This window comes from Loxodonta africana, chromosome 1 (genome assembly GCF_030014295.1).
Source record: "Loxodonta africana isolate mLoxAfr1 chromosome 1, mLoxAfr1.hap2, whole genome shotgun sequence".
In the NCBI taxonomy this organism is placed as follows: domain Eukaryota; kingdom Metazoa; phylum Chordata; class Mammalia; order Proboscidea; family Elephantidae; genus Loxodonta; species Loxodonta africana.
Genome location: NC_087342.1, coordinates 145,539,544 through 145,551,551, shown reverse-complemented (window position 1 = coordinate 145,551,551; position 12,008 = coordinate 145,539,544). Strand labels below are relative to the sequence as shown.

Below are 12,008 nucleotides of genomic sequence, written 5' to 3'. Positions count from 1 at the left end.
TTCTGTACAAACTCTTCCAGAAAATTAAAAGAGAGAATGCTTCTCAAATTATCCTATGGGGCAACATTATTCTGCTATCAAAACCAAGAACATTACAAGAAAAGAAAATTATAAACCAGTATCCCTATGATTCACCCTAAATTGATCTATAGACTCAACAATACATCAGTAAAAATCCCAGCAGGCTTTCTTGTTGAAATTGACTCTAGTACATTAAAAAACTCATATGAAAATACAAAGGACATAGAAGAACCAAAACAACTTAGAGAGCTAACAGTATCTGATTTTTTAAAAAATAAATTTACAGTAGTAAAAGTGGCTGGGGTATTGATAGATAAATAGACCAATGATACAGAATAGAGTCCTGAAATAGATTCCAAAGTATATAGTCAGTTGATTCTTGACAAAAGTGCAAAGGCAATTTAGTGGAGAGAGAAAAGTCTTTTCGACAAGTGGTGTTGAAACAGTGCGATATATGTATGCAAAAAAAAATGAACTTATATCTATCCCTCATATCATTTATAAAAAATAACTAACCCCTAATGTTTTATAGACCTAAATGTACCACCTTAAAACTATAGAACTTTTAGAAAAAATCTTCGTGACCCAACCAAAAAAAAAAAAAAATTGGCAAAAATTTCTTAGATACACACCAGACATGACTAAAAAGAAAAACTTGATACATAGGACTTAATCAAAATTAAGAATTTCTGTTCTTTGAAAGATGCTGTTAAGTAACTGAAAAGAGAAGCCACAGATAAGGAGAAAATATTTACAAATCACATATCTGATAGAGGACTTGTATCCCGAATAGCTCAATAATAAGAAAACAGGATTCCTCTACACCAACAAAAAGAACATTGAAGAGGAAATCACCAAATCAATACCGTTTACAGTAGCCCCCAAGAAGATGAAATACTTAGGAATAAATCTTACCAGAGTTGTAAAAGACTTATACAAAGAAAACTATAAAACACTACTGCAAGAAATCAAAAAAAGATACCTTGCTCATGGGTAGGAAGGCTTAACATTGTAAAAAAGTCTATTTTACCAAAAGCAATCTATAGATACAATGCAATTCTGATCCAAATTCCAAAGACATTTTTTAATGAGGTAGACAAACAAATCACCAACTTCATATGGAAGGGAAAGAGGCCCCAGATAAGTAAAGTATTACTAAAAAAGAACAAAGTGGGAGGCCCCACTCTACCTGATTTTAGAATCTATTATACTGCCACAGTAGTCAAAACAGCCTGGTACTGGTATAACAACAGATACCTAGACCAATGGAACAGAATTGAGAATCCAGACATAAATCCATCCACATATGAGTAGTTGATATTTGATGAAGGCCCCAAATCAGTTAAATGGGGAAAAGACAGTCTTTTTAACAAAATGCTGCTGGCATAACTGGGTATCCGTCTGCAAAAAAAAATGAAACAAGACCCATACCTCACACCATGCACAAAAACGAACTCAAAATGGATCAAAGAAATAGGGACAATGGTAGGAGCCCTAATACATGGCATAAACAGTCTACAAAACATTACTAATAATGCAGAAGAAAAAGTAGATAATTAGGAGCTCCTAAAAATCAAATACCTATGCACATCCAAAGACTTCACCAAAAGAGTAAAAAGATTACCTACAGACTAGGAAAAAGTTTTTAGTTATGACATTTCCAGTCAGCACCTTATCTCTAAAATCTACATGATACTGCAAGAACTCAACTGCAAAAAGACAAATAACCCATTTAAAAAATGGGCAAAAGATATGAATAGACACTTCACTAAAGAAGACATTCAGGTAGCTAAACAGATACATGAGGAAATGTTCACGATCATTAGCCATTAGATAAATGCAAATCAAAACTACAATGAGATTCCATCTCACTCCAACAAGGCTGGCATTAATCCAAAAAACACTAATAAATGTTGGAGAGGTTGGGTAGAGACTGGAACACTTATACACTGCTGGTGGGAATGTAAAATGGTACAACCACTTTGGAAATCGATTTGGCACTTCCTTAAAAAGCTAGGAATAGAACTACCATACAATCCAGCAATCCCACTCCTTGGACTATATCCTAGAGAAATAAGAGCCTTTACATGAACAGATATATGCACATGCATGTTCACTGCAGCACTGTTTACAATAGGAAAAAAGATGGACGCAACCAAGGTGCCCATCAATGGAAGAATGGATAAATAAATTATGGTCTATTCACACAATGGAACACTACGCATAGATAAAGAACAGTGATGAATCTGTGAAACATTTCATAACATGGAGGAATCTGGAAGGCATTATGCTGAGTGAAATTAGTTGCAAAAGGACAAATATTGTATAAGACCACTATTATAAGAACTCAGGAAATAGTTTAAACAGAGAAAAAAATATTCTTTGATGGTTACTAGAGGGGAGAGGGAGGAAAAGAGGGAGAGGGGTATTAGCTAATTAGATAGTAGATAAGAACTACTTTAGGTGAAGGGAAAGACAACACACAATACAAGAGAAATCAGCACAACAGACTAAACCAAAAGCAGTTTCCTGAATAAACTGAATGCTTCAAAGGCCAGCATAGCAGGGGTCGGGGTTTGGGGACCATGGTTTCAGGGGACATCTAGATCAATTGACATAATAAAATCTATTAAAACATTCTTCATCCCACTTTGGAGAGTGGTGTCTGGGGTCTTAAACGCTAGCAAGCAGCCATCTAAGGTGCATCAATTGGTTTCAACCCACCTGGAGCAAAGGAGAATGAAGAACACCAAGGACTCAAGGTAATTATGAGCCCAAGAGACAGAAAGGGCCACATAAACCAGGGACTACATCAGCTTGAAATCAGAAGAACTAGGTAGTGCCCAGCTACAACCCATGACTGCCCTGACAGGGAACACAAGAGAGAACCCCTGAGGGAGCAGGAGAGCAGTGAGATGCAGACCCCAAATTCTCCTAAAAAGAGCAGACTTAATGGTTTGACTGAGCCTAGAAGGACCCCCACAGTCATGGCCCCCAGACCTTCTCTTAGCCCAAGACAGGAACCATTCCCGAAGCCAGTTCTTCGGACAGGGATTGGACTGGACAGTGGAATAGAAAGAGATGCTGATGAAGAATAAGCTTCTTGGATCAAGTAGACACTTGAGACTATGTTGGCATCTCCTATCTGGAGGGGAGATGAGAGGGCAGAGGGGGTCAGAAGCTGGCAGAATAGACATGAAAAGAGAGTGGAGGGAAGGAACGGGCTGTCTTATTAGGGAGAGAGCAATTAGGAGTATATAGCAAGGCATATATAAATTTTTGTATGAGAGACTTGATTTGTAAACTTTCACTTAAAGCACAGAAAAAATTTAAAAAATAATAAAAATGTGCAAAGAATATATACAAATGACTAATAAGCTAATGAAAAATAGCATCAACAGTCATTAAAGAAATGCAAATAAAAACCCCAATGAGAGACCACTACAAACCTGATAGAATGGCAAAAAATAAAGAAAAATACTGACCACCATATCAAGTGATAGCAAGAATATAGAGCAACTGGAACTTTCAAACACTGCTGGTGGAAACGTAACATGATACAACCACTTCGGAAGTGGTTTGGCAGTTTCTTAAATATTCATTTCCAAATGACTGAACCTTTCCACTCCTAGTGATTACCCAAGAGAAATTAAAGCATTTTCCATGCAAATACTTGTACACAAATATTCGTAGCAGCTTTGTGTGTAATAGCCAAAAACTGGGGGAAAAATGTCTATCAACGATTCTGGTATATTGGTATAATGAAATTCACCTTAGCAATAAAAAAGGAATGAATTTTCAATGCCTGCAGCAACATACGTGATTTCAAAGTAATTATACTGACTGAAAGAAGCCAGATTACCCCAGAAGAGGTTATGATTCAATTTTATATAAAAATTTAGAAAATGCAATTTATGTTTCATTTATATTGACCGAAAGCAAATCAGTGGTTGCTAAGGGAAACTGGGGGAGGAGAATGGGCAGGGGAAGGAAGGAAGAATTATGAAAGGGCATGAGGAAACCTTTGGAGGTGATGGACGTGTTTATTGATTTTGGTGATAGTTTCATGGATGCATACGTTGTCAAAATTTGTCAAATAGTATACTTGAAATAGGTGCAGATTTTTGTGTGTCAGTTATACTTCAGTAAAACTGTGTTTAAAACTACCAAGAAGATACCAAATCTACTTTCCCAAGTTCAACAAAAACTTTGAATTCTAAGGAATCATATTTAGCACTTAGATTCCCACAGTTGCCAAGAATGCTTTTTTCTGCAAGTTTATGGCTATACTTTGTTTTAATTTTTTTTTTAATTCTTAAAATGCAAGTCCTTTATTTGATGAGGAAGTAGAGCAGCAGAAAAATCACGTAAACTACTAGTGTGAATATAAATAGGTGTAATCACTATGTAATAATTTTTATGCATACCCTACAACATAGCAATTTTCATTCTAGGTATATAACAAGAATAGCAGTTTTCAGATTGTTTTGTCTCAGGATGCCTTTGTATTCTTAAATTATTGAGGAACTCAGAGAGCTTTTGTTCATGTGGGTCATATCTGTAGTTACTATATTAGAAATTAAAATTGAGGAAGTTTTAAAATATTTATTAATTTTTAAATAATAATAAACCTATTAACATGTTTATACAAATTATACTTTTAGGGAAAATATCTATTTTCTAAAAAAAATGGTATTGTGTTACATTTTTGCAAATCTGTTTAATGTGTTACTCAATAGGTGACAGATGGACTGTCATAATTTTCTGTATTTGATATGTTGGGGTGTATTTTTCAGGTTGAAATACATATGAAAATAATCTGGCCTACACAGATGTGTAGTTGGAAAAGGAAAGAACTATTTTAATAGCCTTTTCATAAAAATTGTGAATATTCTTTTTTGATATTACACTAAAACTTTCTAAGAGGTATTCATAAATTTAAGTTAGAATATCGAATTGAAACCACATCAGTGAAATTTTTGTACTCTGTTACATTAAAATCCATTGGTGTATCTTGTACTTTGAATCTTTTAGCCACGCATGATTTTGTAACATTATCCATTAGTCATTTGAAAAATATTGGTTCACTGAGTTATTCACCTCTTCCAAATATTAACACATTTCATTATACAGTATAACATATGATCTTCATTCGTGTTACCAATGATCTTATCAGGAAAGTTTCAAAGAACTGGGAAGCTTACTGGGGCAGACACAGTTTTCTAAAATTCTCATTTTTACTTGAAAGCTCAAATTTTATCATTGGCAACCAATACTGTTGTTTGCTTTGAAGTAACATGTTTACTTTCTTTAATTTTGAAAAAAATACCTGCTGAATACAAAATCTGAATTGCTATGGCTTGAAGTCTGCCAATTGTTCTTTCAAATACAGATGATGTTCTATAAAAAAAAAGTGGTTTGTTTGTCTCACATTTCAAACAATCGCACAATTGCTTTTCCTTGAGACAACCATGGATCTTTGTTTTTCATCAGAAATGCTTTATGTGTACCTTCCATTTAGTCACATAAAAGAAAGTTAACAAACATTTTCTATAAAACCCCCTAAAAAAAAACCAGAACTTTTTAAGCCATTCTATAATGGCTTTGTGGACCATTGAGTTGAATTTGAGTTAAGTGTTGCAAATACTCAACTATGTAAGTATAATGCAAAAGCAGCCATAGGCAGTATGTAAACAAATGGACATGGATGTGTTCCAATAAAACTTTGTTTACAAAAACAGGAAGCAGGTCAACTTTGCCTAACAGGTGGCGTTTGCTGACCCCTGACACAGAGCATTAAAAAAATATGTACTTTACGGCCAAGATTTAATACAGTCAATAGCTTTTACTGCTTCATCAAGAATATTCTTAGGTAAAACTGGTGAGTTTGTGGTGAGTGCATGAATTGTACAATGATTGTGAGTACAATTTGGTGCCAATGTCTTGACATCAGAACTTTTAACCTCCATTGCTTTTACATTAGGTGACGTGTAAAAGAGTGTTTGTGATAGCACTGTTTCTAATAAGAGAAATCTGGAAACTGTTCAAACAGCTGACAGGAGGACAGATGAATATTTTAGATTGTAATATCAGAGAAAATGAATGAAATACAGCCACAAGTGACAGTATGGATAAAACTTGCAGATATTTAATGAATGAAGCAAATTGCAGAAGATAATATACTTTGTGATACTATTAGTACAAAGATGAAAAAGCAGGCAAAACTAAATAATATTACTTAGGGAAATTTAAACATATGGTAAGATTGTTTTGTTTAAAGGCAAAATTTATCAACAACAGTTACGTATTTACTAACCTCTATACAAATGTGCTTTTACATAAATAAAACATACTCTACTTTTTTACTCCACAGTATACCGCACAGAATTGCCATGGTACTCTAGTATCTTTCACTCAACATTACGTGAGAATCATCCTCATCCAGGTCCTTGTATGTAGTAGTAGCTTGTAGTTTGTACCTTTTCATTGCTGTGCATATATTTCATTGTTATAACATGGTTATTACCCATTCTACTATAGATGGACATTTGGATTGTTTTCTTTTTGGAACTATTTGTAAATAAAGCTACAATGAACATTCTTGCACGTGAGCTTTGGTGGACATAGCGCTCATTTTCGTTGAGTATATGCCCAGAATGGAATTTGTGGGCCATAGAACTTTAGCTTTAGTTGATCTGGCATTTTCTAAAGTGGCTTTTCAACTCATACACCCACCAGCAATCTATGGGAATTTCATTTACTCCACATACTTGCTTTTAATTATAGCCATTCTGTTGGGGCAGGGGATATCTCATTGTTGGTTTAATTTGCCTTTTCCTGATAACTGTTGATGTTGAAGAGCTTTTAGTGGTTATTTGGATACTCTCTGTTAAAACGCTTATTAAGCTATTTTTGGGCATCTTGTTTCATTCAGTCTCATCAAGTATGTCCCCAGGTCCCATTAATTCTGTCTTCTAAGTAGGCCTCATATTTGCCCTCTTCTTTCTCCATCAGTATCCTGGTTCAAGCAAGTTACTTGCATGTCCTTCCTGGATTCCCATAGCAACCTTCTAACTGACTCTAGTTCTGCCTTCCCTTCCCCCAGTCCGTTCTCTACCTAGTAGACACAGACTTCAATTTTTAAAATGGTCCTGAAGTCAAGTTTTATTCCCTAATGTGACCTTTGAATACTTGTGTGATCTAATTCCTGCCTGCAGTTACAGCTTCTTTCCCCCTGTTCCTGGAACGAGTATTCCCGATAAACCATACTGCTTGTTGTTCCCCCCAGACACCAAGTGCTGTCTTTCCTCTGTGCCTTTGCACACATTTTTTACTGTCTGGTGCAGTTTTTCTATCGTCCTCCCACAGCTCTTTACCCTAATAACAACGAGCGCTTGTGCACACATACACACACCAGTTCCTCTCTGCCTGACTTACCTTATTCCTGAATGTTTGATGCCCTTCCTCATGTGTTTCTATAATACCGTGTACCTTCTTCTCCATGTTGTCTATTATATTGTATGTGATAAATGTAATTGACTTAATTTTTTAGCATATCCCACTGGACTTTAAGTTTTTTTTAGGGCATAAAATTTCCTTTCACTGTTGTTTCTTTTAACTATTCCAGTACCTGGAATATGGTAGGCTCTCAAATATTTGTTGAATGAGTAAATGAAAATACATGTACATTTTAGGGTCTTTACCCTGTACTGTCAAATTACCTTTCAGAAAAATTATATTGGTACACACTCTAACCAACAGTGTGCTGGAGTACTCATTGCCCTTACTTGTCTTACGTAGTATTTTTAAGTTATTTACTAAGTCAGTGAAAAATGGTATCCCATAATTTTATTTTTGCGTTTTTTTATTAGTGAAGGTGAACTCTTTATGTTGTCCTGATCATTTGTATGTTTTCATTTTTGAATTGTTTGTGTTCTTTGCCCAATTTTCTGTTACGGCATTTATCTCTCACTTTTTTTTTTTTTTCCTGTATCCAGTATTAGCAGAAGAATTAGACTATTATGGACCTGCCCCTAAGGATGTGTGTGTGTGGGTGTGCCTGTGTTCTACAGCATTCAGAGATAGATAGCTATCTCTGGTTAGATAGCTCTAAGGAATCTACATTTTAAAATAATTGAATTAAGCATTAAAAAAGTATTACATTGAAATCATTTCTTAAAAGCTAATTATCCCATTAAACAATGGAGTATTTTCCAAGTGTTTTAAGAATAAACGTACATTAAGAACTTAGTACATTAAAAACACAAATATTTAATGGGTGGAGAATAACTTCTGAACCCAACTCATTGCCATCAAGTTGATTTCAACTCATGGTGACCCTATAGGATGGAGTAGAACTGCTCCATGGAGTTTCTAAGGAACAGCTGGTAGATTCAAGCTGCCCATCTTTTGTTTAGCAGCCATAGCTCTTAAGCACTGCACCACCAGGGCTCCCACTAACATATATAAATAGCTAATTGTATTGGGAAGTATCTGGTTTTTATCAAAATTCAAGATAATAGCTGAAAGAAAGGAGCAAGGTTGGCTAAATATTGGTTAATTACACGTGTTAGTAGTTTCTGTGTAGATGGACTTATGTGCATAAATTGATACCTCTATTTAAAACTATTTGTATTTTGAATGCTTCTCAGAAATGAATATGTATTGAGAAGTTTATGATAAATATGTTTTGGAAAACATTCTAGAAGTGCTTAATGAAATTTAAATTTCAGTTCCTCAGTCACACTAGCCACATTCAGGTACTCAATAGGCACATGTAACTAGTGGCTACCATATTGGACAGTGGAAATATAGAACATTTCCCTTATCACAAAAATTTCTATATAGGACCATGTATACTGTGCAGTAGTTATGTGGCTGTTTTGAGTGGTAATGACTGCAAACTACCACACAACTGTAAATGCTATCACATGATTACAGTATTTACTGTAGATCAAAATTCAGTGGAAGTCCTCCTTTGGCCATAGTCTAGTTATTTAAGTATTTGAAGGCCTTTCTGCACAGTTTAGCAGGCCCTTTACTTGCCCGTCCAGCTTTCTGTTATTTCACCATCCTTCTCAAACTAGTAATTACCATCTTCTCACTCTTGGATGGTCTTACTCCATACTTCTCAGTAGCTTTATATCTGTCAGCATTCTTCCACCTCTACTCAAGAACACCCATTCTTACCTCCACGATGCTCCTTTCTGAGGCTAACACTGGTATCTGACCCCTGGATCCTAGATCTCGTTCTGTTTCTAAAATTGCCCATAAATTATCTCTACTGTTTTCAACCTCACCTCTTTTTGGGTTTTTCTACTTGGCCTCAAACACGCTTAAATGTTTCCCATCTTTAAACAATAAAATGCCTTTCATTTGACCTTCTCCTCACATCCGATTTATGCCTGATCTTTATTTCCTTCACTGCCAAACACAGCAGCAGCTTCCTTTGCACGTTCCCTTCTTGGGCGTCCATCTTACTAGGACCTTCTGCAGTATTTGACAGTGGTGACCCCCTCCCCCATTGCTTTTTGAAACTTTTGAAGCTGTCTTCTTAATTGGCTCCCAGAATTTCACTTTCCTGAGCCTCTCTTTACCACTCTGTTCTTTTACTTTTCTTCAGGTCATCTCTTAAATGTTGGTCTTAACCTTGAGTCTTGTTTCTGTTCCTAATTATACATGTAGTTTTCATTGTTGTCTCTATGATCTTTGAGTCACCTTCTACTTACATGGTTTCAGTTCCTATTTAATTGCTGATGACTCCCAAATTTGCATCTAGTTCAAATGTTTCTTCTGAGCTTTAGAACATGTTTCTAGTCCACTATCAGACAACTCAACTTAGATCTCCAACAGCTACTTCAAATCTGTCATATCCAAAATAGTTTGTTATATTTCACCTGAAATCAACCTTCCTCCTTTTTCAGTAAATAGCATTTACTGGATCCCAGACCAGAAATCTGGAACGCTCAAGGTTCTTTTTCCCCTCAACTCCAATATCTATTTACTAACCAGCAAATATTGTCAGTTATACTTCCTGTATCTCTCAGCTCCATTCATTATCTCCCAGTCTCCACTGCCTTTTTGTTAATTCAGGGTCAGCTCATCTCTGATTCTCAACTGTGCTTTCTAACTTCAGTTTTCCCATCTCTTAGTATACCTTTCCAGGTAGAGGTGATTACTGCTTATCCTACCACTGCTGTACCTTGCAGTTGGTATTTAATAGTTGCTGAATAATGTGGTTGACTGTAAAAATGAAATCATGTTGATACTTTTCTGCTAAAGAAAACTTCCAGTAGCTTCCCTTTGTTCATCGAGTGAAGTCTGAACTCTTTAGTGTCATATATGAGACTCCTTACTGACCATTCCCTACCTCCTTAGCTGAAGTTTCTCCCCCACCACCTACCTACACATACCTAGCACCCAGACCATCACAGTGCTGCAAGGACACAGTACCTTCTACAGCTGCACGCTTTGTACATCTGCTACAAATGTCCTTCTCACTCCTCTCCCATCTTATGCTTCAGGCTATCCTTTCAGATTTCACTCAGATGTGTCCAGTTCCCCACGGATTACCTAATCCCCTACTGTATTCTCTTAATGCAGTGTATATAAAACAGTGTTTACAAACATTTATTTTAAGCACCTTCTCTGCTCAGATGGCTTGTGATCCTTATAATAGCCCTGTAAGGTAGTAATTATTACCTTCATTTAAAAGCTAAGGGTGAGGTAAACAGAGGTTAAGTAATTTGCCCATGGGTATATACTTACCCAGGGGTGGAGCTAGGCTCTGGACCTGGGCTCTTCCTGCTCTATCACATTGCCTCTCTCTATGCCTCTCTTATAGGGATTTCTCTATTATCTGAACACACACATGCCTCCTCTGACTAGCAATGCATTTCTATATCCCCAGAGCCCATTTCAATAAATAAATAAAGAGAAGAATTTGTGACTGACATAGAATTTTAAGTATAATGTAGCCCTGTGATAGAGACTCAGAAAACAGTGTTATAGTGTGATTTTTCATTTTCAAAGAACTGTTCATATTTTTTGGCTAAAATATGTTTTTGTTGTACCTTTTGCTCAACATGTGTTTATTGTACATGGTGAAGCACTGCACATTGGCATGGCCATTTCATCTTCAAGAAGCATTGGTGTGGTAGGAAGTTAAGACATGTACACATCTGATCTGAACACCCAGTAGGGACAGAATCCTCAGGTTTTAAGGCAGAGAGAGGTCACATGGGACTGCATTTGAAAGGGACCAGGAAAGATTTCCTGAAGGATGAGTAGAATCCAAAAGAGGAAAATATTGGAGTGGAAGGCAGGGTGGGTTCAGGAAAATGGGGATGATGACTGGAATTTAAAAAAAACCTGTAAAGTGAGATATAAGCCTGGTTTGGCCCATTTATAATTCAGAGCAGTTTTTGACAGCCTTTATTCTAGAAGTGCTGTTTCAGTGATAGAGTATCAGTTTTTTAAAACCTTATTTATTATGAAATGTAGAAGCAGAGAAATGCGTAAAACAAATGTATAACTAGATGATTATTCAGTGTGGAGTATAAGTAGGGAAAAAGTAGGTTTGTCTCTGCATTTGTTGCACGGGACTTCCTAGGTAGGAACTGGGCATCACATACAGTTCTCTGCAGGGTGGGTGTGGCCTGTAATAGAAGCCATGCTATCTGTTGTCCTGAAGAGGTCATCCCATGTTGTTGAAAGTACTTTGAAGTCACACTGTCGCATCGTAGCTTAGCTGTTGCTTCTTAGCACACAATCCTTGGTTGCCTTAGCTAATTTTTTGACAGCACTAACCTAATTTTCTGATTGCTGGGCACCCCCTATTGGCCACTATATATTTTTTTTATCTAAGGTGCACTTGGAATCACACCAATAATATGTAGATTTAGACAGTGAATTTATTATAAAGGTTTCCTCTCTTGTAAACTTAGGTCAAATTTAATTTATGCCTGCATGATGTTTTATGAAAGCTT

At 36.1% G+C, this 12,008-nt stretch overlaps 1 protein-coding gene across 25 annotated transcripts in view; it reads left to right on the top strand.

The window, feature by feature from the left end:
- Positions 1-12,008, top strand: part of SNAP91 (synaptosome associated protein 91) — a 164,745-nt gene that overhangs the window by 43,788 nt on the left and 108,949 nt on the right. The window lies entirely within an intron of this gene.